Here is a 27,323-nt window from a genome sequence, read left to right as displayed (position 1 = left end):
CCCCATCATCTCCGGTTTGGGGTCTCTGCTTGAACCCTTGTCTACGTTTGTGGATCATTTTTTACATCCTCTTGTTTTGGATTTGCCGACCTACCTGAAAGATACCAAAGATGTTTTGAATCTGATCGAAACTGTTGAATTCGATGTGGATGGCGATTTCCTCGTCTCTTTTGACGTGGAATCGCTGTATACTTGCATTCCTCAGGATGAGACCCTATCCAAGATTGAGGCTCTGCTTTTGGAGAAGGTTCCTGACTCTATCACTCCAGTATCTTTCATTATGAATTGTGCTCAGATTGCAATGAAAGAGAATTTCTTCAGGTTTGAGGAACAGCTGTTTTTACAAGTGTCCGGGACTTCTATGGGCAGTGTGTTCGCCCCAAGTTTAGCAAACCTCCATGTTCATAGCTTTGAACAGGAACATATTCTGGGCATTCTTAATCCATATAGACATCATATACGTTGTTGGAGACGTTATATTGATGACGTCTTTGTCATATGGACAGGGTCAATGTCTTCCATCAACGATTTCCAGGGTTGGTTGAACACCCGTAATGCCTACCTGAGGTTCACTTGTGAGTTTAGCAAAGTAGGTTTGCCTTTTCTTGAGGTCTCGATCTTTCCGGCTGATGGAGGCCTCAGAACCGCACTTTATAAGAAACCCATGGCAAAAAACTCACTTTTGTTATTTGACAGTTTCCATCCTAAAGCTTTGCGTCAAAATTTGCCCTTTGGGCAATTTTTACGCATCAGGAGGAACTGTTCAACGATGGACAAATACTATGAACACGCTAAAGAATTATCGAATCAGCTTGTTACCAGACACTATCCCAAGAAATTGGTGAAGCAATCTTTAAAACGTGCGGCGAACAACAACAGGGCTGCGTTGCTTGAACTTAACAGCCCAAAGGAGGCGACAAACAGGCTTACCTGTGTCAACACTTTTTGCAGTTTCTCCAATCAGATCAAGAAATGCATTTTGACAAACTGGAAGATATTAAACATCGGAACAACACCTTTACCACGTCCCCTTTTTGCTTTTAAACGCAGCACCAACATCAGAGATAGACTCATACATACTCACCCACGTGAGACCACCAAACACCATCAAGATACACCGTGGGATCTACCAGCTGTACGTGGTCATTTCCCTTGCGGGAGCTGTGCTGCATGTGCACATACTGCACACACTACTGAGATTGACATTGGTACATCGAGACCGTGGATTTTGACTGATCATACAAACTGTAACAGCAGTAATTTAATCTATCTCATCACTTGTCCCTGTTCACTCCGGTATGTTGGGATGACGACACGGAGAGTTAAGACACGCATTCTAGAACATAAGAGTACTGTCCGTTGCAAAAAAGTCTCTACCAAACTGACTCAACACTTTGTGACGGCATGCCACACTCCTCAAGATCTAAGATGGACTGTGTTAGAACATCCTTTCATTCCCACACATTTGACAGACATTTCTTCTTTTCTGTTCAAGAAGGAACAGCGTTGGGTTTATAAACTAGATACTCACCAGTCTGGTCTTAACGATGATATTCCCTGGGTCTCCTTATAGAACTCTAATCCTGTACGGAACCATGTCCAGATGCTACCCTGCAGTCATTGTGACTTCTAATGGAAGGTTATTTCGCTACAGCCTGGTTTGGTACTCCAGTCCCTCTTAGGGCCATTCATTTCCACGCGAGGCCCTCTAGCTTTGAGACAAGGCGTTTTTGATCACAGAGATATTTTGCTAACACTACCCTGCTGGGCTTGTATTAGTAGGCGCCTTTCAATTCAATTGTATACTATTTATGCGCATATGCACAGCTTTTCTGTTTTGCCTTTGTGGAGCATACGCTGAATGTAATACTTTCACTTCGCGCAGGAGTATCAATATCTATATCATTAAGTTAGCGCGATGGAGCGTCTTGACACACGAGACCATCCATTCGTATTTTCACGTATTTTTTGTAAGAACAGTCTTTAGTTGTACTTTTGCCTCTCTAGAGACCACTCATTACCACGTGGGCACCTTAATGAGACAAGCCCCCTTTTATCCATAGAGATATCTCTGTTGAGGCATTTTGCTAACACCACTTTGCCGGGCTTACAATAGCATGCGCCTTTCACTTTAAACGTATACTTTATATGCGCACATGCGCAGTACCTCCGGTTTTGCGAATTACGTGGTTGCCAATGAGACGCATGCGCTGAATGTAGTATTCTCGCTCCACGCATGCGCATTAACGTTATCATCATTGAGCATGCGCAACCAAGAACCTTGAGCACCTCTGGATGCCGATTAAGGATTGATTGAGAGGGGTATTTAAGAGCGTGTTTTTCGGCCGGTACTCACCTCCGGCAGCAGGCTCTCCAGGTCTAGTAGTACCGACGGATAGGTGAGTGCGTTGGTGCCCTTCTGCTTTAGGTCCTAAGAAAAATCGTGTTGGTTTGGGGACTTTGTTTGATTTACTGTGTTAAACCGCTAGGCACTAACAATACGGTTCCTGTTTGTTTTGCAATCATGATATAACACTAAGTTTTAGCCCACATTTCAAGATAAATATTGAACTATGTGTTTGTCAACCATTATCAGTATAGCTATTATGGTGTTTTTGCTCCTGTCACTTATGATTGGGGCAAAGGGCTGCTTGAGCAGCAGTCTCATGATCTCTGTTTCCTCGTACCAAACTCATTGTGATGAATATTGAACACTGATATTTCTATGGGTAAACCCCTCCTTTTTTACAAGTTAACAGCTCTACATAATAAGTTAATTTTGAATGATCGATGCAAGCAGTTACTTTTACTACTAGACAATCAAGTTCTTTTGAGTTTTTACCTATTCATATTCGCACTCTACAAATTTCAAATACATTTTTTGTAGAGCGGTGCTGCCTTCCTGAGTTGTTGCCAGGTAGAGGTGAGGTCCTGTACCCAGCCTTGGCGGGTAAGGTGTTGACTGCTTCTAATTATTGGTTATGCAGATCATTTTCAGTGCGTATTCACATTGCTGAGACATATTTAGGTATACCTGATGTGTGTCATCTCCTTTCCATTACAGGTATCAGCAGTTATTGATAGAGGCCAATGACAGTGCTCTGGCCCCATATCCTTTCAAGTTTCTTTCCCACTTCATTATTGGCAGTAGCTCTTTTGTAAGGTCCTGATGAAAGCCTGATCCAGTTTGGGTCTTCTAGGGCTGAAACATGTTGACCACCTAAACCTCCACCATAGCGGTTTAAATCCATACCGCAGGTGCACTGCTTTTTTAACCCTGACAGTGGCATCTCTTGATTAAAGTATGGTTTTGATGCCTACTAGCCAGTTTTAATTATCACATTCACCAGTTCTTTATTATTTGCGCTGCATCCTTACTCATACATTTTTGCTCATCATATGTGGATTTAGTCGATCCTCAAAAATCAAAAACAAAACATCCCTGAGCTCCTCCCTCTCAGTGAGGGGGTTGTAGCCCCCAAAGGAACTAGGGTTTTCCTTTGGGAGGAGAGTCCCTATGATGAAGCATGCCACCATTGGTGAGTGAGGAATTACGTCCTGAAAGGGATCTGCCCTTAGAAACACTTTGATTATCAATTCTTTCCAAATAGGTCGACCACTACCGCACCGGTTTAGGTCACAACTTGAAGGTAGTGCTTTTTTGCTTTTTTGTATTTTTGTTTACTGGCACTTCTGGTATTTGTGCAGACCCTAGGATTTCTACGTTTGATAATAGTAAATGTAACCCATCCTGAGCCTAATGCTTTCCCTACTGTTGCACACACTTGAGTGGGACTAGTAAATTGTACCCCTCCTGAGTCTAACACTTTCTCTACTGTTGCACACAGTAAAGTGGGAATAGTACATTTGACCCCTCCTGAGTCCTACACTTTCTCTACTGTTGCACACACTGGACTGGTGTGGGAATAGTACATTTTACCTCTTTGGTGTCCAACGCTTTCCCTACTTTTTCACTGACTGGAGTGGGAATAGTGAATTTTACCCTTCCTGAGTTCGACACTATTCCTAATGTTGCACAGGCTGGAGTGGGAATAGTAAATGTGACCCCTCCTAAGTCCAAAGCGTTCCCTACTGCTGCACCGACTGGTGTGGAAAATAGTTAATTAACCTTTCCTGAGTCCAACGCTTTACTTACTTTTGCACTTACTGGAGTCGGAATAGTAAATGTAACCCCTCCTGAGCCCAGCTTTCTAAATTAGAAGCTTTTATTTGGTTGAATTAATCCTCAATAACAACTTTTAAAGTGTGTATTTAAAACGAAAATGTGTGTATATTTAGTACTTATCAGCTGATGTTTGAAGAAAAATGGTTGAAGTTTCAAAATGCCTTTAAAGCTGATATTTGAGTGATAAATCATGTGGTGATGGGAAGACTTATTACTAACATTATTACCTTGATGGCTGGGGCACTGCAGCCAGGGCTGTTAGGTATTACTCATTTAATGGGGTTGCAAATTGACAAAGCCTTTTTACATTACTGCTTGAAACCCTCCTGATGCACTGATCTGATAACAGGCCAGTATCACTTACCTGAAATCCAGGGATCTGCAGGAGCGAAGCTTGTATGTCCACATCCCCGTGAGCTAGTCCTCCATATCCCAGAGGAAACAGGATGTTAGCAATTAGCCTCCGGGGGGAAAAGCTAGGTGATAGGGAGTGGAAGTAGAAGTAGAAGGAGACAAACAAACACTGGTCAGTAACTTCAGAGAGTGGTGATTCCCATGGGTGATGACTCATAGGATGGGTCGTGACTTGCAGAGTTTGAGGAGCCCTTGGGTTTACCTTACAAAGAAACAAACAAAAACACAGTCAGATTACTAAACTACCCAATCATCTTAACTATCCTCCTTACTCACTGGTAAGACTGGTATGACTTTTATGGCACTTACCAATATTACTCATTTGACACCTTTTGGGTACAAGGCACAGTGAAGGTCAGGTTTTCAGGCACCATATTAGGCACGTACAAAATACATATTATATAACTGTTGGGTTATTTGCACCTATGTCTTTATCATGTTTTATCTTCACATGAAAGTTGATGCTGAAGAGGCTATAATTAAAGCACATTGTCATCCTGGGCTCAGGAGGCCCTTTAGCAGAAAGGCAGCCTTCTGAAAATGAAATGAAGAGGTGCCTCTTGGTGCCTCTGAAGATAAATGCTCTTACAGTTTTTTCTTAAGGAATTTCGTTATTGTCCAAAGCAGACAAACAAGCTATAATAGTCACAAATCTTATGCAAGCCTGATTCAAAATTGAACCGTCAGTGTCCAAACTCCCACTTCCGCAAGGAAAAGACTTAGCCAGCCACACACCCACCTGGCCCGGTCCCTGCTTCTGATCCCAGCCAGGTCTGGGGAGCCTCCCTTGGCCCGATGGACCCCGTCACGGGCACCCGGACCCTCACCAGGCCGCAGGACGGGTGCTCCCGCACCACACGGTCGTTACTGACCTTGTTCTCTCAGTAAGAGAGTCTAGGGAGGGTTTTGTCTTTTCCTTATGCAGGGTTTTGCCCAGTGATGCCTGGAAGGCGGGGATCCGGAAATGCCGCTGCCATGGAGACGAAGTCGAGTAGCAGAAGATGCATCGGTGACGTGCTGCCTCTGAACTCTCAGGCCTGAGGAGAGGAAGGTTTATAAATGAAGAAGGCAGAAGAAGCCCAGGGCAGTCCAAGCAGAGGTCAAACGGGAGGTAGGTATCTCAAAGCCAAGCAACTGAATGCGGCAGTGGGGTGATTTATATAGTCTTTGTATTGTGTGCTTACTCATCCTGGGCGGGGCCAAGCCTGGGGTTGAGGCCATGTGTGCCGATGAGCTCATTCATCCTGTGTACATGTGTGTTCTGATGAGCTTAGTCCATCCTGTTTACTGTTTGTGCTGATGGGTCATCTTTCCTGCCTACTCATTTGGAGCCTAGTTCATCCTGTTTACTGTGTGCACTGATTACTGATCTTTCCTGCTGACTCATCTTGAGTGGTGTCAAGCTGAGTGCCTAGAGATTACTCATCTTTCCTGTTTACTCATCTTGAGCGGGGTCAAGTGGAGTGCCAAGGCCATGTAATTAAGGCACGATTGACAATGCGTGAAAGGCACAAGTTGAGGGGATGATCTAACACATGCACTAATACATAACCATAAATTATATTTGGGTAGTAGTGGAGGGAGGGAGGGAGGCCTAGGGGGCTTTAAGTATTGGACAAATTTAAGTACCACCCATAGGGAGAGGGTCATTGTAGGAATGAGTTGTACAGACAGCGCAGGAGGTGCGCGTCATGACATCTGATCACTGCTCGTAATCTTGCTTAGGGTGGCCACTAATGTAATCTTGTCTTATATGGTCACCATTACAACAGTAATGTTAATCGCTCGGGGTGATTTTCATTGAGTAAAAGTAGCTCTCATTACTCAAAAGGTTGGAGACTCCTGGTATAGTCTGAGAAGGGGTGGCAATAGACATATAGGTGGAAGTGCCATCAACCCCAGTGGATAGCGTTGGATTTTCTTTTGATCTGGGAGTACCTCCGCTTGGTGGGGGTAGTGCTTACCTGGCATAGGTGACGGGGGCCCACTTACCGACCTGTTGTTGCTGGGATAGAACTTTTCTAGGCCTAGCAAACTGGTGTCCACCATGAAGGCAAGTGTCATGTCTGCTGACAGCGCCTCTTTTCTGCATTGAAATGCATCTTCCTGTGCCAACCCCTATACACACAGGATGTTGACTTTGATCACAGCTCTCTCAGTGGCTGCATTAATGTGGTGAGTCCTTTTATAAACCAGCCACAGTAATTCACCATGCAGAGGAAGCGCCACACTTCTAAGACTTTCAATACATCTGGTGCCATTTTTACTTCTTGCACCTTTCCAAGGTCTGGGCACACTCATTCTGAGGTGAAGTGTTACCAGAAGAAACTGATGCTGTTTCACATGAAGATACATTTGTCCCGGACGAGTGTCAGTCTATTCTCTTTGAGGCACTGTAACATGCACCTCAGCTGGCTATGGTGTTCTTCTATGGGTATTGCATATACAAGCATGTCATCACTGAAATTCATGATGCCAGCCAGGCCTGACAGTACCTCTATGACTGTGTTCTGGAACACGTCCGCCATTCTAGAGATGCCAAGATTGAGTCTTTTGTCGTGGCAGAGCCCTAGATGAGTGGAGAATGTTGTGATGTATCTTGAATTGGGGTGGAGCAGAAGTTGATGGTACCAGAGTGGAGGTCCACTTTGGAAAACCACCCCACCCAGCTTAGCTCTCTGATGATGTCATCAATGGTGGGTGGAAAGTTCCTCTCTCATTTGAAGGTAGCATTGGGAAGGTACATGTAAACACACACACACTTCCCCGGGCTGCTTCAGCTTTCTGGTGACTGCAGTAGGGGAGCCTCTGGGCATGGGGCCATCCACTGTGTCTCAGGACCAATGACTGAGTGAGTGGTTGATGTGGAGTGACACTTTTTTGTCCTTCAAGCACCTGTTTGCTTTGAACTAGTCATGTAATTCAGTCAGGATGTCATCAAGGGCTGGTAGGTGCACGTGGAAGGCAAACTGTACCAGACCTAGCTGTTCCACCATGCAGCAGCTTAGTGGCATCCTGCTCCTTCTTGGGTGAGATACTGGGGCAGATCTCTGGTGGTCTCCATGGGAGATGACAGTTGTGAATTTTCTCACCATGAGGTGGGGGTGATTCTGTCAACATGCATAAACTTTGACCTTGGCCAGGGTGAATGTTGGCCAGTGTGTCACCTTTGTGTGCAGCTCCCTAGCTATTATATTGATCAATGCTCTTGTGTCTATGATCGCTGACACTTTGAGCTAATTTGGATTGAGCATCTTGGGAGCTGGCTTCTGATTTGGGATGGGGCTCTGACTGTGAGCACTGTGTGTACTGAGGCACCCATGGTGTCTCTGTCCATGTCGTCCTTCTTACTGACTGCGGCGGTGTCAGGGCTGATGATGATCACAGAGGCTAGCGGTTTTGGTCTGCCTGCGTGGCTAGAGCAGCAGACCTTTGCAAAGTGGGTCTGTTTACTGCACATGCACTTCTTGCTTGTGCCCCTGCCCTCTGATGGTCTGTGTTGGGGCCTTCCACAATATCTACATGTGCTATTTGGCAAGGGGCATTCCCTTGCCCACTTCTCTGTATGTTTCTGGGTGACCAAGTTGATGGGATCTGTCTTAAAAGATTTGTGAAGAGTTGCCTCCATATGTGATGCTTTCATGCGGTATGGTCTTTTGACCTTCTCCAGTGTATCAGGTAAATGCTTTCCTGACTCTTGCCGTATCTGTTACCTCAGTTTGTTGGAGGCGTACACCTAGATTATCTGTGCCTGTATCTTTTCCTTCACATTGGTGAATCTGCAGGTGCTCAATAGGTCTTTGAGCCAGGCGTGGAATTCTTCAAGGGATTCCACCAGCTCTTGTCAGGCCTGTCTGAGTATGGACCCTTTGTGGTCGGGATGGCCAATGGTTCAAACTGGGTGTTTTCAATGCTGCCATTACAGTGGTATAGATTTGGGCGGGCCATCCTCTTGGAAAGTACAAGACAATTTGTAGATCTCTGCCCCTGCTAGTTGGAGCTGCAGCACTCTTTTGTGTTCATCTCACAAACCCGTAGCCATATAAGTCCAGGCACTTTATCAACAGTTTCCACCTGGGATCATGGGGAACCCTCTACTACAAATAGGTCAATGGCATGGATGTGTGCCATGGCCTATGTCTCAGCTCCCTCTCTGGAAAACTTCTGATCCACGTTCACAGGCACGTAACATGCACCTTGAGTCAGGCCCCAGTGGGACTGTGATGCTTAGAGCCTTGGTGACTGGGTTGATGGCCTTTCTAGCCTGGAGGAGTGCACCACCTGTCTGGGCCAGCATCCGCCTGCATGGACTCATTGCAGCGTTATACCTCCATGGTGGCTTCTGCTGTGGTGTTGACATTGCACCTGGACTGGTGCTCCTCGCCTGCATCGTTCTCCCTGGAGGCTGCGCCGGGGTGTGCTCCTGAGACAGGCAGCCTTCAGCTGCTTTACTGGAAGTCCCAACACTGGTTGGATAGGCACCTGCTCTCCTGTAGTTTGGGCACATGAGCAGCACTCATTGTTGTCACTCTGAGGCCAGAGCCAGCAGCAGATGCTCCGAACCTTTGCAGAGGGGCTGCGGGCTACGCCCTCTTGCCACACCTCTCCTCAGACGCGACATGAGAAGACTGTTGACTGTATGTGCACAGCAGTGGTCCGAGCAGGTGGGCAGACGGGGCTTGTGGCACTGTTGGCTGCACAGTCTGGCTGCGAACGCACAGGCATTGTACCATGTGTGGTGTCCATGGGAAAGGCCTCACAGATCATTAACTGGGCTACAATAAATTATGTTCATATAGTATGGTGAGTTAACAACTGCCGCTGGAAATGCCGCACTGCTATTTATTGGACAGCTGACGTAGCATCAGCCTAAACCATTACTCTGCTCTCTACTGGTAATAACTCATTAACTTCCCCCAAACTCCCCATGTCATTTGGAACACTCCCTTCACTCCGGAAGTGCCCCTCCAATATTACAGCCACAGAGCGTAAAATGTGCATTAAGTGGATTACAGGGAATTACCTGGTGCCACTGCATTAGAAATATTATATTACAAGTATACCAAAACGCTGAGTATACTGTGATCAGCAGAAAAATGCTTTTAATGAGGGAAAGACCCAGGCATGCTATTACAATTTCCAAGTAAAATTGCTGTAATATAATAATTATCAAGTCTGGTAGCACAATTACTCATTTGTAGCACCACACACATTTTCCAACCTTCCCCAATTGAGAGCAGTAGTGTATAAAGTTGACCGTCACACTCTCTGACCCTTGTAAATTCCAGCTGGTGGCTTATTTGCTTTTATCAAGTTATCTGTGAGGTAAACCACCTAGCTGTATGGGCTGATTCTTGTCTCTTAAATATCTTCTTTGGCAGAAACAAAATCTAGAACATGGAGTAATCCCGCATTTAAAATTTGTAGGCAGAGGGATGATATGCTAGCCTGCCTCCGATGGTGTTAGAATAGTCATATGATCAATCAGATTTTGCTAATCTGTATTTTTACAGGGATAAAAAAAAGTAGTATTTTAATATTACACCGGATTTACAGTCTGCTGGTCAGAAGTGATTAGTCTAAGCGGTTATTTTTAGTGCTTCTCAAGCAAAAACGTTATTAGGCATATTAGTAGGAGATACATAGATGCCCAAAATAATTTGATTTTATTGTTATTACTTTTCTTCAGAGGTGCACACAGTTTCGCTTCTGCAAAGGTATGCAGTTAAATAGGAAACGTAGAAAGATGTTCAAGCTTTCAAAGCACCTAGCTTCGGGAACTTGATTTGCAAATTCAGGCGTTTTTATGTAAAAAAAAAACTAAATGTAGCCGGATAAATCACTGCTGTTGAAAAAATGTAGTACAAAAATAGCTAGCTTTTTTCTCTGCAAACGACTCTTCTCAAACATTTATCCACTAATTTATGAAGTTCCTGTCTTTTGGTAATTTAATCTTCACAGCATTTTGCTTTACAGAGAATAAATCCCCATCACACAGAACTAATTGGAGTTAGTGAGCACATGCAGCACTTTTATGGGATGGCTATGCACTCCACAAGAAAAGTAGCATAATGTGCACCCACTGTACGCAGAGAGCTGCACTTTTTCTGGTCTATTCTGTTTCTTCATTCAACCAGCGGATCCCATTGCAATGTTTAGGATCAGACTGAGACAGAAAATAGGCATGGGTACCAGTGGCGACTGGAATCTACGGGGAGAGGGAGCACGCAAATATATATTAAAAAAAAAAAAACTTACCTGAATTAACGTCCTCCGCTCTGGACCTCTTCTGAACTTGACCTCTTCTGAACCGGATGCTGCAGTACGGGCACCAATTCTCATGCCGTGAAAGCAGCACCCTGATTGGACGGACTGGTCTCACTTGGCACTCCCAGGCACCCTGGAGGCCTGCACTTACTCTAACCTTGCTGTCTTAGGACAGACGGGTTAGAAGCTTCAAACTGCACATGTCTGGCTGGCCATCGCAAGACAGCCGGCTAAAGGGGCATGCCCACTTTGAAAAGTTCACAAACGTCCACCCTCATCCCTGCTGCTGTCATTTAGCAGTGGTCTGCCCCCACCCTGACACTCGGTTCGGCACGGTAGGATGAAAAATGAAATAGTAATGTATTACCATTTTATTTTTCATCTTTGGGTGTAACTTAAATGGGGAAAAAAACGCTCCAACGGAGGAGCCGCCCTGGCCGGCGCCATGATTAGAGTAAACCTCAGTGAATTAGATAGCTAAAAAAGTGGTCCATAATTTCAAATTGAGGCAGTTGTGACTTTGTAAAGACACGTTGCATTAAATATTATGGAATTCAACAGAAAAAACCTGCCCAGCAGACCAAAATTTTGGCCCAAAAACTGCCAAAAAAATCCCACACATTTACCTGTCAGTGTAGCCCTTCGTACACTGTCTGAGTGCCCTGTAGGCCAGTCCGACCATGGCCCTGTTTGTGTCAACTTGCAGGACCCATCCACTCCGGTCCATCACCGAGGGCACCAGGCCCTCACTAACTTTGCTCAGAGACGTTTTAAGGCATGGGCAAAGTGGGCTCTGGCCCAGGGCCCCAGCCAATCAGGGGGGCCCCTTCATAGAGCCAGCTCTTTTCTGCAGTCCTGCCCTGGTGCCCTTAAGTAATTCTTAGACAGATTGATTTAAATACCGTTTTCCTTCAATTAATTGTTCAATGTGGGCGATGGGTGAAAGTCTATTACAGACATTTTGCAGAGAAATGTGTTTGTTTCATGCAACATCCATAAAAAAGGTTCTTTCAATATGAACAAGCATTTGCAATGCAATCGTTCTCGCCTTTGGGACCTTATAAGTATTTCGCCATGCAGCAGATTGTCGCACATTCCTGCAAAGTAGCCTAGCTATGGACTGTGCGACAGCGATGACTGCTGTTATCACCAGCTTTTGATGTGTTTGATGTGAAGGGAACTCTGCTCTCACACTTTCAACCTTTTATTCGTAGTTTAAATTATCAGTAGTAAACTAACTAATAGTACCCAAAAAAAATGAAAACCTAGAACCGCAACTGACACTTGGTAAGAACGTTGCATTTTGCCAACAGTTGCTTCTGTACTCTGGAAAGTGACCAACTCAAGGTAGTAAAGCAGCCAATCAGAGGGCGGCAACAGCAGTGTACACACAGTGTGCTGAAACTGCATCACGGCAGCGTGCACTTGGAGTTCGCAAGCAAACCTGTGGCGTGCGCTCCAGGCCCCACTCACCAATGCCTATGCAATAATATTACACTGGTGATGGTAAACTGCACTAGGGACAGGTACCCTTTACACCATCAAAAAACACTCAAAATCGCACAGGGTAAAAAACTATTTTTGATTTCCTGGGGTCTCACGCTTTTATTATGGCAGTGAGACCTGCACAGGAGGAACTGGTTCCTTGCACAAACTAACTAGAAGGCAGTGCATGGCTCTGCAACTTACACTCAGATATGGAAGCAACCAGAGAATCACATGTGTGAGACACGACCCGCACAGTCAGCCGTTCAACCTCATGAGGTCGGTAACCTATTGTGGTTGGTAACTTGAATATAATTATTGAATTATGCGATGTTATGCTCAGTTCTATGGAACATTAAAGTGCCACACAAACGAATCATGTTTTCACTCCTAAAACCGGCCTATTTATTCATATGCGCACAGATTGACGCACAGAACACTTGAAAGTTGCTTTGCAAAAGTAACTTAGCAGAGCTGATTGGAACATGACCTGAATGTCATGTTTCGATCTCCTCAGAAATCGTATTCTGTGATTTGCTTTAGAATGCGCGGTTCCTACCATAAAATAAGGACTGTGGTAAAACGTAATGAATTAGACTAGACACCTATGATTTGGCTGTATTCTACCTTACATCCCAATCAATCATAAAATGGATGAAGCCAGATTAACCCCCGCTTTAGTCGGACTCAAAATCAAAACTAGCCCTGGCAGAAAAGGCCAAATCAACTTCATCCTGCAGGAGACGCAATTAAAATGGACCATTGGGGCATGGGGTTGGGGGGGTCCGGGGTCGTGGCAGGCCGAGCGCAGCCAACAGAGCCAGATGCAGAACGTGAAAATGCCGGAGCGGAGGTATTGTTAGCGCCGGCCTGCTTTCTGTGGAAAGTGTATTACTGTGTGTGGCACTTATTATTACATACTGCACAAGAGTGGGAAGAACCAAAAAAAACAAAACACAGCCTCTACGCTACCATCTCGGGACTTCACGCATTTAAACAAAATGAGCAATATGGGAAAAAAGGGTAGAAATAAAAAACAAATGTGCTAGTGATTATACAGCGCTTAAAAAGGCAGGGGTGCATGGAGCTCCACGTACCTTCCCTCATCCCCTTTGTCTGGAAGCTCAGGCTCCTGCCTGCCCTCGGTAAAGCTGCACCTATCTTTCCTTATCCCCGTGGCTGCAAGCTGAGGCTCCTGCCTGCCCTCTGTAAAGTGCACCGCAGGACGCGCAAGAGCATTACAGCCGCCATGCTGCTGCTGACATTGACCCTTCTGCCTTCTCACAGCCGCGCTTCCGCTTCCAGGTAAAGTCTGTATTGCGCATGTGAGTGTTCAGGACAAGTCAGGCAAAATAGAGTGCGAATGCGAATCCCAGGAGAAAACAAGCATTTACAAATGCAATAGGACTCGTATTTATGCGGAACCTATTGCATTGTAAACAAAAGTGCGGCCGTCTAAAAAGGCAGGAACGGGAGTGGAGGGGGTTGTGGTGGGCAGAGAAGTCACGGACTGCGGGAGGGAGCAGGGGGAGGCAGGGGAACAAAAGAGTTTTTAAAGTAAAGGGGCTGATAGCTATGGAAGGAGAAAAATGACGACATGGTCGTCAGGAGGCGGGACTAAGTTGCCGAAAACCAATCACAATGCAGCATTTAAGATTTCGGCCAATCAAAAAGCTAGGTAAAGCTAGGAGGAAAGTGGGCGGAGCTTCCCTTGCTATACTGTACACAGCATCTCTTGACGAGACCGCGCATGCGCTGCCTAGGCGAGACCTAAAAATGGGAGGGTGTCATAGAGATTATTTGCAGTAATATTAGTGAGTTGCTGCTGTGTTACAATATTGAAATCACACGTCACTATCCTTTAATATTATATGCAAACACATTTAGAAATTGCACTTGTGTGCCTGTGCACTGTCAGTGACCTGACCAAACGGGGCACAAAAGAGCTGAAACTGAATCATAAATTCAAAGCTGTTTCAAAACAGGGGCCCCCAAAATACGTTTGGCCCAGGGCCCCCCAAATCCTTAAGATGTCCCTGACTTTGCTTGAACCTCGGTCACAATATGACGTGCTTTGGAGAGCACGCTCAGTTTGGTTAGCCTATTTCCGTCTTTTTGTTTGTTAATTTTAGTTCATATTAGGTTACCTTTCCCTGATTAGTGGCGATGCGTTGAAACTAAAGGTAGACAGTTGATAAAGTGTGATTCTTCGTCCACGCTGTACACTGCCCAGGATGCTAGAGTGTATGTGACCTTACTCCCTTAAGGAATGTAAGGCCTTGTAGACAAAGATATCCCAAAGGTTGGAATCTAGGATTGATGTGTGGCAAACTACCAAACTGACAAGACACTGGCATGGATATTCTAGGCAGTGATATTAACCTGCTGGACACTTTTGCTAGTTTAGATGCTGAAAAAAGTAAGTACAATGTTATTTGGTGTTTATATAGCACACTTCATAAGACAAGTCCAATCAGCAGATTACTGCTACGACTCTCTCCATTTTCCTTATCTCTGTCATTTATTATGCCTGGCCTGACAGCGTGGCTATTTGCTAAATCTATTGTTACCAATTTTTTAATATATAAGTAATAATCTTTAATATATACTCCGCCTATATATCAGAGTTTATCTTTTTCACTTGATACATTTGGTTGCACGGTGTTTCATTACACACTCAGGAAACGGCTTGCAGTGGAATGCATGAGGGACTCTTTTACATCTGAAAAGTGCACTTAATAATCATACTGTTTGTCACGTTCAATTCTTATCTATTCTATAACAAAAGCAATACATTTCGCGACTTTGTCTCCCAGGATTGACAAAGCCAATAAGACCTGCTTTAGTGTTCTAAATTGCATTTGTTCATGCAGTGGAACAAGCAATGTTTGTGCCTGCCTGTTTTTACCTGTTTTGGCACCATAAATCAAGATCTGCTGGCTTTGTCAGTGCATGTTACTTTTGTGTCAACTATTTAAAAGTATGTGTCACCCGACCTGAACCTATGTCTCTCTCAATCCCAGTGTCTCCTTTTCCAGACTTGACTTGAAATATCACCATTTTAAAAGAAACAGGGGGAGGTTGAGAAAAAATATTCTTCTTTAGTTTCAATTATATTTTAATGTTCCTCTTTTTTAAATAGCTATAGGACTGCTAACATAAATGATGACACTTATGTCCGATCAGACAACACATTTTGTTTGAGTGTAGCTGTAAGGGTATGCTATGTTATCAGCACTCAGTAGATAATCAATCAGGGACCCATTTATTAGGACAGACAGTGTATGGATTTTGGAGGGTATTTTAATGTCTTCAGGGAAGTAGTGTTAACTCCCTTTTTGAGAAAAAATAGTTCTCAGGATAGATAAAAGCTGATGTTTGGTTTTAAGGGTGCGGATAGTGATTGTACTGGAGTGACCAAGAGTAGAAGAGGACATTCTTGACTGAGTCCTTCTGGAACGGCTAGATTGGGAACCAGCGAAGAAAAACAATCTAATAGTGAATATTTTGTCACTTCCTACTTGTATGTTAGCTGTGCATTCCATGCTGAATGCAATTTTTGGATTTTGTGTTCACTTAGCCGAAACTGGAAATAAAGCGGAAACAGTGGAGGATATACAATCTGGATTACCTTGCTATTACCTAAAACGTACCCTCTTAAGATCCAGTTTCTTTTCTTCCTCCCTCACTTTGACTTCCCTGTAAATTCCTGGCTGGACTCACTCAACACTCTTGTCTGTAAAGATAAGATCATGAATGTATCAAATCACTAGGCTTCCTTCTGAGCAAGGGCCTCCTTTAGAGTTTAGTGGTAATAGAAAGTCCACCAATTTCTAGAGGGAATGCAATATATGGAGAATAATCCCCAAACAGAAATTCTCAGGCGACATCTGCTTTTTGACAAAAGTTGAGACCTCCTTCTGGATCCACCTGAATTTAAGAAACATGGGGGCATATTAACAAGGGCCGGCGATAAATATCGCAAAGCGCGCTTAAGCGCTTGCATATTTATCGCCGGCTATCTCTGGAATTTATCGCCCGGTTTGCGCGTTATTAACAACGCGCATCGCCGAGGCGATAAAAATTCCAGAGATAGTTGGGATATCGCCGTTTTCCATGGGGGAAAACGGCGATATCCTAGATGATAGGGCCTGTGGTCTTAGCCACAAAATCCACCCCCCATGTTAAGTATGCCTTAGTCATGAATTTAACAGACGTTAAATTCCTGCGTTAAGGCATACTTAACGCGATTTAAAAAATCGCTACCCTCCCTTGTTAATATCGCGAAGCTGCCTTCGCGATATTTTCCCAAGGGAGTCTTGTCAGGCACGCCTCCTTTGCATCTCATTAGCGATGCGATCGGAGGCGTGCTGCAAACGGGCTCTAAGTCAGCAAGACACGCAATAGCGTGTCTTTGCTGATAAGGCGATGAAATTATCGGCGCTTTTCGCCCGAAAACGGGCGCAAAGGCGGCGATAATTTCATATCGCCGCCTTGTTAATATGCCCCATTGAACGGAAGGCAACCTGATGCCAGTTTTAACTACTCTTGCATCACAAATGTTTGTTTTTCTTTAAATGTAACGTTTGTCAACTTTTAATCAGTTTACAACTTCAACATTAGATTCTCAATTGAAACTACCTAAACACCTAATACTACACACTATACACTTTGTAGAGACATGCAATGTTTTATTCTGTTTCATTGTGTTTACATTAGCCAATTTTAAGTTTTTACTAGCAGGATGAGAGAACACAGCCGGGTCTTTTAGCTAGTAGCACTGCTGATCATGAAGTGTAAATACCAAAGAAAACATTAACAGAAAGGTTTGCCATGGCCTGTTCATTGAGGATGGTAGAGAAAGGACAGATGCCTTTAATGTTCCAATCTCTAATGTTAGCACAGCCACCCTAGGAAAGAGCAGGTTACAGTTATAGGTAGACAAATTGCTATTTTCAATTTGAGCCAAGGCGATGCACAATCTTGGGCTTTTCCACCAGCTTGCTATGGTTTCGCACTTGAATGCTCCAAATAAAAAGAAGGTGGAATGCAGGCAAAATGCCCAGCAGTACAAGAGTTCCCCATTCCGTGCAGTAAAGAATGAACTGAACGATGAATTCCTGTGGGGTCAGACAATATAATTAACTTAATTACATTAATTTAATTATAGTGCACCCTGCAGTTATGTTTTCTAATTTTATGTAAATATGACCTGGCAGATCCTTCTAGGCTCTTTGCCAATTGCAAGTCTGGTCCAACTTGACAATTCTGTGTGTAGTAAACTAACAATGTGTGGCCCATGCATCTCCCTTAAATTAAGTGGAAAAAATGCATATTAATGTATTGTTGTATGTTCTGGCGGGCTTTCACCACAAGTGTACACACACACTATGGGGCATCGCCCCATTCACAAGCTGGTGCTAACAGCCCATAGCACCAGTTTACCTGCGATAGCAGCCGCAAAAAACATCGCCACAGATGACCCCGGCAACTATAGCTAACGAGATGCAGAGTAGGCTTTCCCTTGCCAAAAGCCGCGACAATACACTCCGCAACATTCTCAACGACCAGCCACATCGGCGATAAGTCCACAAAACATGCGAAATGGCGCGTTAGCAGCAGGAAACTAACACCTGCCCTGACCTGGTGTAAAGTCAGACGGCGAGGGAGGAAGGGAGCCCAGCCCACAGCCACACCTGAAGGACAACAGATGCCATGGAGCTACTCATCATGCAGCTCGGAGCCCCAACAGGCCCACGACACCCACTGCCACCACCCCCAGGCCTGCCAACACCCCCCGGATACCCCCCGTACCACCCCCCCAGTCCACCACAGAGGCAGCGCAGACACAGACCTTCAGGAAACGCACCAGCCTCACAGACATGACACCAGAATATAGCAAAACCAAAGGAAATGATGGACGGAGTGTTAAACATTGCAAGTACTCACCCCCAGTCAACTGATCTGGGTTTAATCCATCACCGTTCTTTAGCCCACTCTGCCACCCCAGTTCAGACATGGCCATATGCAAATTAGTCTGACCCTGTGCCTCATGGGAACAGTCCAGCCTGAACTGCCAAACCATGTCTTCCCTGGACCGGAAACAAGCTTCCTAGGACCAGTTTCTGGCATTTCAGCCGTCTTCAGCCAGGCTTGCTTGAATCCAGTGGCAAAGTGAGCAAGGGACTCACGTCTGAGCATACCCTGCCAACTTATGGCGAACAAAGCAAAACCAAAGGAAATGATGGACGGAGTGTTGAACATTGCAAGCACTCACCCCCAGTCAACTGATCTGGGTTTAATCCATCACCGTTCTTTAGCCCACTCTGCCACCCCCCCAGTTCAGACAGGGCCATATGCAAATCAGTCTGACCCTGTGCCTCATGGGAACAGTCCAGCCTGAACTGCCAAACCATGTCTTCCCTGGACCGGAAACAAGCTTCCTAGGACCGGTTTCTGGCATTTCAGCCATCTTCAGCCAGGCTTGCTTGAATCCAGTGGCAAAGTGAGCAAGGGACTCACGTCTGAGCATACCCTGCCAACTTATGGCGAACAAAGCAAAAACAAAGGAATTGATGGACGGAGTGTTGAACATTGCAAGCACTCACCCCCAGTCAACTGATCTGGGTTTAATCCATCACCGTTCTTTAGCCCACTCTGCCACCCCAGTTCAGACATGGCCATAAGCAAATCAGTCTGACCCTGTGCCTCATGGGAACAGTCCAGCCTGAACTGCCAAACCATGTCTTCCATCACACCTTTATTTTAATATCATATAGTTTTCATTTCACATTAAAAAAATTGCTACTGATTACTATAATGATTTTTAACTTCACTCACATAGTCACGGGCCCCCACTCAATCACTTAGAAGTGCATCCTTGTCGTCAAGTGTATGCCCGCCCTCCATCAAACGAAGGTTTTAGAGGGCGAGGACTGGTCAATGATGAAGCATGACACCAGGTGGTGTGTGAGACCAGTCCGTATCTTTTTGTGAGATGCCCACACTTACGACGTTCTTGTAACTCGTTTGGGTTATCACACTAGGAGTAGCTCTTTTGTGGTAAATATATAGTATTGGAGGCTGCTGCTCCTAGAACCCCATGCCTCTTGTTCCCTCCTCCACACATCTAGTGGAGTTTTCTTGTGATTGGATTAAGTACCAAATGCACACATCACACACCTCAACTCCACAATCATACAACTCACTACTCTGGGAAAGCACACGTTACAAACACACATACAACATGCCAAACAACATGCTCACCCACCAGACACAACAGCACACCTTACTGTGGGAACCTGGCCTAGCCATGTACATGAGCCATCAACGACATGGCACCTCAGCCACACAATAGCAGATTGTGGATAGAGGTGGGAACCAGGCATGTGCGAAGGAGGCGATATGACCGATGAATGAGACTGCATACAATGCCAAGTGTGGCGTGGATGTGTTGGACAGACTGCAGTATGCATACCACACAATATACATTTTGACATACACCGCTGGTGTTTGGTGTAGTGGACAGTGGACGCATCCATGTCACCGCAGGCAGTGGTGTAGACCTGGGACATGAAACCGTGTCGTACCTCCCTGTGAGAGTAAGCGGGGTGGACAGGCATACGACAGTACTGCGTTGGGGTGTGGCTACTTCACACGTGGATCTGGGTGTGGTGCAATGTAGGCCTTGCCAAGGATGTGGCTGATGCGTGTGTCTCTGTTGTAGTGTCTGCGCCCCCGTCCCGCAATCGACAATGTTGCCATGTGGTATACCCCCGGTGTGCGTGCTCAGCCAAAGGGGGACATGGGGGAGGGCATGCCCTCTCGGGGTCAGGGATCACACATGCCAACTGTTGTGTGTGTCGCTATTATCGCAGCATGAGCCAAAGATGTACCTCAACTGCATGTCGGGTTTAGCCAGGCAGGTGCTCTACATCTGTGTCAGCCCTGTCCTTCCAATGGGCTGACACACACGTGGCCGGCCACATTCTGCGCAGCATCATCACTGTGTCGTAGTCAGGCTTGTGGACATGTGCAGACAGGCATGACAATGGTGTGCCGTAGGGGTGCATGTGATGCAATCGCACTGTGCACAATAGTGAATGTGCTCGGGTGGGGAGGTGCAGCAGTGAGGCTACGGAATACACAGTGATGCTGCTCATTGGCAACACGCAGTACATGTCATACAGGAATCACTAAGTCACACATATCACACACCTATGAACCAGTGAGCCTGCCAACACATCATGCAGTACGTAGTCTTGACTCATGTCTCCCTGCACTGTCACAGGTGACCAAGGATATGCACTCTGCGCTTGGATGATGACACCCGTCCGAGGCCCGAACACACAGCCCCAGAGGCAGTACAATTTGGCCCACAAACGCACCAGGGGCATCGCGGAGCACACATTTGGCGTGTTGAAGTCACGTTTCAGGTGCCTGGACGTCACAGGTGGAAGGTCCTGTACAGCCCAGGCCTTGTGTGCAAGATGATCGTTTCATGTTGTGTGTTGCACAACATATGTGTACACAGCAGAGCCCCATGGATACGAGTGCCAAATGCACCGGACGATGATGAGGAGGATGAGGCAGGTGGACCACACCCCACTGCAGCCGCAGCAGGAATTGCCCGTAGGGACTAAATCATTGACAATTTCTTCTCTGGTTGAGGTCACATTGTGAGGGTCCTTAGCAGTAATTGCACAGTACGTTAACTGACCACAGGCACAGCATGTGCTAATAAATGCATTCCGAAAAAGATTCCCTGCGTGCATGTCACTCATCTGTACAGGCACTTCACTCAGCCAAGTGTGGGTGCGACATGTTGTGCTGACAATTTAGTAATTTGTTCATGGCTGGCTTCTCTCAAACTTTTAGGCCTCACTCAACGAATAATTGGTCCTACCCATATTGCGGGGCACTTATTGGACCTAGTTTTCTCCAACTCAGACCGGATTCATTGTGACCTTCCGTACCCTCTCCCATGGACCGATCACTATATGATTACGATCCATATAACCTGCCTGGCCGAATTAAGTGTAATATGGCCCATCAAACAACCCCAAAGGCTAAGTAGGAGGTGGGACAATCTTTCTCCTGTGACATTTAATGAGACTTTTTCTTTGTACCAATTAGACCATACTAAAGATATTTGTGAACAATTGGAAACTTTTAATACTGCGTTGGAAGGAGCTTTAGACAAAATTATTCCCAAAAAATTTATGAAATCAACGACCCAGAGAGTTTCAACCCCCTGGTTCTCAGGTGAATTGAAGCTAGAAAGGTCTAACTGTCGGCATTTGGAAAGGAGATGGCGCACGGACAAGTCAGAGGAAAATAGAACACTGTATAAGAGGGTATTGTCTAAATACCACCTGAACCTAAAAGTAGCCAGACAGCAATACATAATTGGTCAAATTGACAATGCGAGCAACTCCCAGAAAACACTATTTAATGTTGTCCGGGAATTTGTCTCGCCAAAAGCTTGCAGACAGTTGCCCCAAGAATCCCAGGAGTTATGTGATTCTCTGGCCTCCTATTTTTGGGAAAAAATATTGAATATTTATGCAAATTTTCCCACCACTAATAAATCCCCGATGGCTCCTTCTCAATCACCCCGGAATCAAAACAATATAAATATATGTTCCCTAAATTGCTTCTCGTTAATTACAGTCGAGGAGGTGGCAAAAGCTCTTTCGAGAGCTAAATCGGGATCGCCATGGGATACTTGTCCTCCCAAAATTATGGCAGATCTGGCCCTGAGCTGTGCCCCTGCAATCCGAGACATATTTAATAGTTCCATCACCTCGGCCACAATCCCGACTGCTTGGAAAGAGGCCGTCGTACGTCCCATATTGAAGAAAGTATCGGCAGACCCCTTGATTTTGGCAAATTACCGTCCCATCTCCCTGCTACCTCTCCTAGGTAAAATCTTGGAAAGCTGCATTAATAGCCAATTAAGCCTGTACTTAGAGGAAAACCTTCTTTTAGATCCGTCACAGTCTGGTTTCCATCCCGGTTTTAGCACGGAAACGGCTGTGTTGGCCGTAACAGACTCTCACAGGCTAACTGTTGATAAAGGAGGTTCAGTAATTCTGATCCTCCTTGATCTCTCCGCAGCTTTCGACACCATTTCCCATTCGAAGCTGTTGGAGAGACTCCAGGACTGTGGCATAAAAGGGTTAGCCATAAAATGGCTAGAACAGTACTTATTGGGTCGAACTCAAACTGTTATGCTGGGACCGTATGTCTCTCGAAAAATGCTGCTTGACAGGGGAGTCCCGCAAGGTTCTTGTCTGAGCCCCACTCTCTTTAACCTATATATGGCTCCTCTGGCAAAAGCAGTCGAGTATCTGGGCTTTGAAATTATATCATATGCTGATGACACCCAGCTTATGTTTACAATTGGACCAAACCCAGAACTCGACAAACTCCGTTTTGCTTCTGGAATGCTTGCCATCTTTGACTGGATGTCAAGAAATTGCCTCCAGCTAAATCCTGAAAAAACGGAGGTTATGCTCTTAGGTAAAGCCAAAAACAGCTGGTCTGATGAGTGGTGGCCTAGTCAACTCGGTCACCCCCCCATTCCCAAACAGTCGGTAAAGAATCTCGGGATTCAATTGGATCAGGCTCTAACTATGAAAGATCAGGTAGCAGCAACAACCAGCTCCTGCTATTATGGACTAAGGTTGCTTAGGAAAATCTTCCCTTACCTCCACATATCTCAGCGCAGAACCTTAGTCCAGGCGATGGTTGTTAGTCGCTTAGACTATGGAAATGCGTTGTTGGCTGAAGTGAGTCAAATCCATCTGGCTAAACTTCAGGTTATTCAAAACACGGCAGCACGGCTTGTTTTGAATCGCCCACCAGGTTCGGCCTCAACATCATTGCTGAGGGAACTGCATTGGCTTAATATCAGAAACCGATCAATCTTTAAGATCTGCTGTTTGACCTATAATGCTCTAAGGGGGAGAGGTCCTCTCTACCTTCGAAAGAAACTGGTCAAATACTCTCCTCATAGGAATCTTAGATCTAATACTTTGGACCTTCTTCAAGTTCCCAGAATCTGCCTCACACGCACGGGAGGTAGAGCGTTCTCATACCTTGCCCCGAGCTATTGGAACAAGCTTCCCTTAGCAGTCCGTAAAATTCAGTCATTGACTATCTTCAGGAAGCAATTAAAAACTTTCCTGTTTTAATGTTCTATGCGTTGCTGGTATGTTCATCTCCCTCATTCTCCCAGTCAAGCGCCTAGATGCCCCAGGGTGAGTTGTGCGCTCTATAAAAAATCCTTACCATACCATACCATGGTGGGTGTGTCACCTCTGTGCAGTGAGGCTGTTTAGGGTGTCACGTATTGGAACTGCCAGTTCTGTGTGTCACAGTTGTTACGGTATCCCACTCTTCGGCGTTTCACATGTGTCCCAATTAATTCCATTTTTGCTGTCATATGTGGCCTACAAGTGACAAGAGGGCTTCTTGTGGGCTCTGATATGTGCCGACATGATGCAGGGATGCACCCTGTGACTCAAGTCCCGTGAGATGGGCGACATGTGCGTAGGAAGAGTCACTGCCCCTACATTGGTCCATGCTTTCATTATTTTTTGGTCATGGATATGGCACGTCGGTGTGCAGGGGGTGTTGCTTGTCCCTCTGCAATGTGAAGAGGAGATGCGGTTTCACAGTGTGTTCCATGTTTGTTTCCGCATTGGTGCAGGTTACATACTGAATGCATGTCAATGTACATTGTGGCTGTTTGTGGGGGACTGCCTATCTGATTTGGACAATGGTCATTTGTTCTGCGTCACAGCTGTGGGGTTGTGCTCGTCCGTTGTCATCTCACCGTTTGTTTGGTCTGCTTTTATGGTGCATTTTCCCGCAAGACGTGTGGGATTTGCAGGCTTGCCACTGGGTTCCGTTGCTTTTTGTATCGTGATTGGCCTCATCGCAGCTTTTTTGGCATTCGTGTTTCACATTTTTGAGGCGTGGATTTTTATCACGGCCGTTTGACCCGATATCTGGTGACTATCGCACGGTACCGCCGTGTTGTGAATAATTGCGATGGTGGTGGTTGCTTTAAGTAACTTTTGCAATAGTTATCACACGTTCTTGTGAATATCCCCCTATTATTTTTAACATGCTATTTTGAAGCCAAGTTTAGCGGAGAATGAATGAAACAAATTAATTGCAGAAATCAGTAAAATCATAGAGAAATTGTTAGCAAAAATGTAAATATTTGAAACCAGACATTATAAATATATATATAGACATGCAGGGATTCTGAAAAATACACATACATATATATATATAAATATATATATATATATATATATATTCACTGAAAAAACCATAGGTTTCAGGGGTGTTATAGTTAGCTGGACTTTTCACTTGTACAAAACCATTGAAATTCCCCCGTTATAGTTAGTTCAGCTAACTATAACTCGCGCGCCCGCAATGCCCTGCTGATGACGTCACATATTACATCACTCATGACATGGTCAGTGACATCACTCATGACATCACTGATGACATCTCAAATGACATCACTCATGACATCACTGATGACATCATCCAGTGAATGTCTGTTTTTCTGAAAATTAAATATGTTCTATATATGTATATCTCAAGGTCGATGGAAGAATAAGTGGGTATATAAGTGTCTAAATGGATGATTTGTTTTTGAAAAATTGATTGTGTAACTGACTGATTAAGTGTATCATAGTGAATACATGGCTTAGTGAGTAATGTTTAAATATGTAAATATCTGTATCAGTCTCTCACTTTGTGTATAAGTGGCTGCATGGGTTGGTGAGTAGCTACATGGGTGTCTATATAGGTTATTAGTTGGTTTTTTGAGTATCAGTCTGAGTGTCTGCATGGTTCGGTGGGGGGTATTACGTAGTGCATAGGTGCATGAATGAGTGACTCACTGTTTGTATGTGTTGAAGACAGCATGTGTGCAGGACTGTATGGGTGGATGAGTGTGTGTATGGGTGTGTTAGTGAGTGAATGACTGTCTCAATAGCGTCTTTATGAGTAACTACATATGTTTTAAACTAGTATATGTGACTATTGGTGTATATAAGTGAGTATATGTGAGAGTGAGAGATTGAAAGAGTTCCTGTATGAATAAGTATGTGTTTCTATAAGTGATTGTTTAAAAGACTAAGTATGTGTAAGTTTCCGTAGAAGTAATTGTGGTGGTGTGTGTATAACTGTATATGCAAGTAAATGTATGTTTGATTCTTTATTAGCATGAGTGACTATGTGTGTGAGTAACTCTATGGATGAGTGGCATTGTGTAACAGGATGTATAGGTGTATGAGTACATATGATGAGTGAGTACATGTATGAGTGACTGTATAGGACTGTTGGTGAATGAGTGGATGTGTATGTGGATCTTAGAATTGCTGAAGAGGTTGTTGTAACTGGTATTGGTATGTCCATTGTTTTGAAAATTTTAGTCTCTATTTTTGAATGTGTGTATCAAAGGTTATATTAGGGTGAGAGGAGGTCTGCCACTCTATCACAAGGATGATGTCATCAGTGATGTCATTTGAGATGTCATCAGTGATGTCATGAGTGATGTCACTGACCATGTCATGAGTGATGTAATATGTGACGTCATCAGCAGGGCATTGCGGGCGCGCGAGTTATAGTTAGCTGAACTAACTATAACGGGGGAATTTCAATGGTTTTTTACAAGTGAAAAGTCCAGCTAACTATAACACCCCTGAAACCTATGGTTTTTTCAGTGAATTTCTGAGGTTTTTTAAATGCTAATTCCTAACTATAACGTGCCTGAAACCTATGTTTTTTTCTGTGAATATCAAAGGTTTTTTAAATGCTAATTTCTAACTATGCCTACAGAGATAGGACATGTGAAGAAAGCAGAAAAAATGCACAGAAAGAAAAAAAAGAAGTGCAGAAAGAAGCAACAGAAGTCCTCAAAGACGAAGAAAAGTGCAGGAAGAAGGATAACGTGCAGAAAGAACAAAAAGAAGAGCAGAAAGAATCCTTGTTGCAAAATCATCCTGTACCCTCAACTTTTTCAGACGGATACTGGTGGTAACTGAGTCTGACTAACCAGTCCTAGAGCCAGTGCTATGTTAAAAGACACTTAGAATACAGTGAAAACACCTACATACACTAGGGAACATTATGCGTTGGGGTCCCCCTGTGATTAGCATGACCTCCTCTGTAAGCCCCTAGTATATAATAGAGCAGGGGGATTAAAACTACCTCTTAAAACAGGCCACAGGGCGTTTTTGCACACATTAACTCAGGCCCCGTCCCCTCCCTTCACCACTGTGTAAACACGCCCTGTGTCCGTTTTTAGTTGGGAGATTAAGTTCATTTGAATCCTGAGGGTCCCTAGGGTCCAACTAGCCCACTAGGTACCTCCAGTAAGTGCCACAGAGCTGCGTTGCAGAGAGGTGTAAAAAGTGGCACAGCCTGGACCACCTCTCTGCAATGCAGCTCAGTGGCGCTTACTGGAAGCACTTGGTGGGCTAGTTAGCCCCCAGGGGCCCTCAGTATTGAAGGGAAATTATATCCCCAATTTAAAACGTGCCATAGTGCGTGTTTGCACACGTCACCTCAGGCCCCGTCCCCTCCCTTCACCACTGTGTAAACGCGCCCTGTGGCTGTTCTAAGTTGAGAGATTAAGTCCCCTTGAATCCTAAGGGTCCCTAGGGTCAAACTAGACCACTAGGTACCTCCAGTAAGCGCCACAGAGCGCGTTGTAGAGAGGTGTAAAAAGGGGCTTGGCCTCAGAACACCTGTCTGCAGCGCAGCTCCCTGGCGCATGCTGGAGATGCCTGTTGGGCTAGTTGGCCCTCAGGGACCCTCAGTATTGAAGAGGAATTAATTCCCCAACTTACAACTCGCCAGGGGGCGCGTTTGCAGATTGCTGCAAGGAGGGGGCGTGGCCTCCGGCACGATGCCAGTCTTTTATTTATTTTAATTTTTT

This window comes from Triturus cristatus, chromosome 6, assembly GCF_964204655.1.
Source record: "Triturus cristatus chromosome 6, aTriCri1.1, whole genome shotgun sequence".
In the NCBI taxonomy this organism is placed as follows: Eukaryota; Metazoa; Chordata; class Amphibia; order Caudata; family Salamandridae; genus Triturus; species Triturus cristatus.
This window is presented reverse-complemented; position numbering follows the sequence as displayed.